The sequence below is a fragment of the Tuber melanosporum genome (genome assembly GCF_000151645.1).
Source record: "Tuber melanosporum whole genome shotgun sequence assembly, scaffold_121, strain Mel28".
Classification (NCBI taxonomy): Eukaryota; Fungi; Ascomycota; class Pezizomycetes; order Pezizales; family Tuberaceae; genus Tuber; species Tuber melanosporum.
Window position 1 is genome coordinate 89,766 of NW_003298779.1, and position 3,292 is coordinate 93,057.

A 3,292-nucleotide genomic window follows, 5' to 3' on the forward strand; every position below is an offset into this window, starting at 1 on the left:
CAATCTGCGGACATGCTGGCGACCATCGCTAATCCGAGGTGTGAATAGTTATATACAGGTCCGGTGGAAGTATGATAGGGTAATATATTTACTAAATACCACTCATGCCAGCCCTCTGAAACAGCTTGTGTCAGCCGGAGTGGGGTTGGCATCGCATAGGATAAATAACGACTTCGTAAACTCCTTTCTGACAAGCCCAACAGAACGCCCCAAATTGCCGATAGATTCGGGATATACACGTTGGCGGCTTACTGGGCTTGATGGTTATTCATATCGCACGACCCCTAGTATTTACGATACGACGAGGTAAAGCCATTAAGTCATGACATTACTTCCGAGGCAAGGAAGCCAGTTTTGGGACGAAGCGGAAAGTATTCATCATCACGATTTACATTTGAATTTAACAAATAACAGTTGGAAAAAATGAACACCTATCTCAGAAAGCGAAGTGCAAGGATGAGAAAACATGAATAAATTATCGCGGTTGTTCTAACTGGCCAGAAAAATCACCCGATTCCCCCACCTGCTCCCAAATAACCAAACACCGACTAAGTTTTATTCGGTATTTGGATTTCACTCATTCAATTAAACCTACCGCATATGATATAGGGTTCGAAAACCAGAGCCCAGTGGTGTATGAAGTTAAGGTATGATAGTATCATATTAGCCATTCCGTAGTAGGGGCAGGACCGGCAGGTTATCATTGTTACGAATGTAAACAAGGAATTTGCGGCTTGGTGAGTATTCATTTCCCACAGAGTAGCATAAGTGGGAAGAACACCACCGGCAGTTAACCTAAGGGAATTATTGGCTCATAATTGGCTGAGGTAGTATGGATAAGCCAATCCATTCATCACTACCGCCACAGTTAGCGACCCTAACACGGTAACCGTTCGTTACAGGCCAGGGCTGGGCCATTTTTGCACTTTTCGGCACTGCCAATACTGCCTCCTATGGAGAATATTTCATCCACGGTCTACTCCCTGGCTCTGTCTGGTGCATGACAGCGCCTGAAAAGGGAACAGCACCCAATAACTTGTCTACCAAATTCGGAATGGCCATGTCCAGGCCATTGGTGTGCGTCTGCTGGGGCATGGTCAAGCCTTGCAATGGGCTAGCCCGGGTCGAAAAAAGGGCCGACCCGGCCCAGCCCAAGCCCAAGGAAGTATAGCCCGGGCTAACACAACGAGCCCATCGGGCCCCGCACAGGTGAACTGCTAAAAGAGATGGATGTAGATCTATTAATACTGGATTAAAATACAGAATTGCCAATGAGAACAGATGGTTCCTGAAATAGGAGATGAACACAACACAGTGAGAAATAGTAGTGATTATTGATGTCCCAGATACGGAGTGTTTCGGCCGCCATAGCTGCTTCCATAGATTGCTTAATTGAAAGCTGTGCTTGCTTTAAACGCTTAGTTTTGGTTGATGGGGCCTCGGTGAGTGAATGAACGCGTCTAAGGTGGGCTCCTGGATTCCGTGTACCATGAGACTTTTGATACCTCGGGGAACACTGAACACATTGCCAGTATCTATCAATAAATTCAGGTTAAATATTGGTATAAGCACATAAAATACATATTAAGAACTTGTTTACTTGGCAGCAAACCTACTCAATATCATCTAAGATCACTAACTTCCCATTAGGAGACTCCGGAGTACCCCATACCCACTAGGAAGGAAGTGTGCTTTTTCTCTTTTTTCGTGATTGGTTGATACCAGAATTTGGTGGTAATAGGCGATCGTGGTCTAATTCCTGATCTTCCAAATGTTCTGAACCTAGAAGCTCAGACTAGTAGAATCGATGGTGATGAAATTCTGCTTGTGGACTTGGTGATCGCAGAATAGGTGGAGGACTTGAGAGAAAACTACCGCTGTTAGAAGAGAAGCTCATCGAGTTTGTATTGGTATTAGGAACAAATGGGAAGCGAGATCAGAGGTCAACATAGGTGTGGGAAATAGGAAGAAGGAGGGAGATACCGTAAAGATCTGATATTTCATTGGGTGGCAAGACGAGATCTGAACTTTCAAACCTCCAAATTGCGCGACAATCTGAGAGCATATGAATCCAATATGGATTAGTTCTGCACTAAACATTCTAGATATAGAGATGGTTGGGTTGGATCTTACCGCTTGTAGTAACGCGCTTCCAGAAAGCCATGTTCTCGGACAATCGCTTCCCTGGTGATACGGATTGCAAGACACCATACAAATCTTAAAAATAAGACTAATTCTTGGCTGGGCCCGCCGGGCCCGCCGTGCCGCCCGGGCTTGTCCCCCCCACAGCCCGGCCCGGCCCAAGGAAGCCCATGAGGGAGCCCAGCCCAATGAGCCCGACCCAGCCCAATGAATAGCCCGGGCTAGCCCAACGAAGGCCCGACCCATTGCAAGGCTTGGGCATGGTCCTGCATGAAGATGACTAAAGTGAAAACACCCACCCACACTAAGCCAGTGAGTAGCATAGAGCATAGATTGTGGCCAGAACCGGTAGCTTATGGGGCCCTAAAAGCCCTGTGACAAACACGAACAATATTCAGAAGATCCATGGTATCTTACATCTATATTACATCTATATCTATATTCCACAACAAGTTCGAATAGCAGAAGATATCTACTTTGAATAGCAGTAGCTATACATTAATGTTATCTAAACTGCACCAACCACGGAACACCCGAATTAATAAAGGTTTCTGTTATCCTTCCCCTTATAGATTCTTGAGAAGAACTAGGTGGCTCACTAGTAAACATAACCTTTTAAAAAGCTGCAGGTTGATGTTAAGCAAATATTGCCAGTTGTAATAAAACATTGATCGTAAGTATCTTTAAAGAGAGTGGAGTTACATGACTAGTTACAAGAACATTTCACATACAGATCAAGAGGACTAAGAATAATGGACAAAACAGGTAAAACCAAGTATGTTGTAATTGGGTAATAGTTAATTATTCTTTAGCGATAAGAATTCTAAGTTATGATGTGAAATATCTTAAAAGTTAATTAAATCATCCCCAAACCAGCACTTAATGTCACATGAATAGGAAGTAGTAGACAATAACTGTTCACTAAAACAATATGCTTTAGAGATTAATTTGTAGTAATAAATTTTGAAACAAATTGCTTTGCAACATGTTCAGCAGGCATAGAGTGGAAGGTGATCCAGTCTGATTGAGGAAGAGTGGCAAACACATTGAATGAGAGTAGATGTTTGCCAAGAGTCACTGTTCCAACAAGATCACAAAACTCTCACTAGTGAATAGGTCCCTGTTTTAGGATAATTCCAGCAGGTGACAG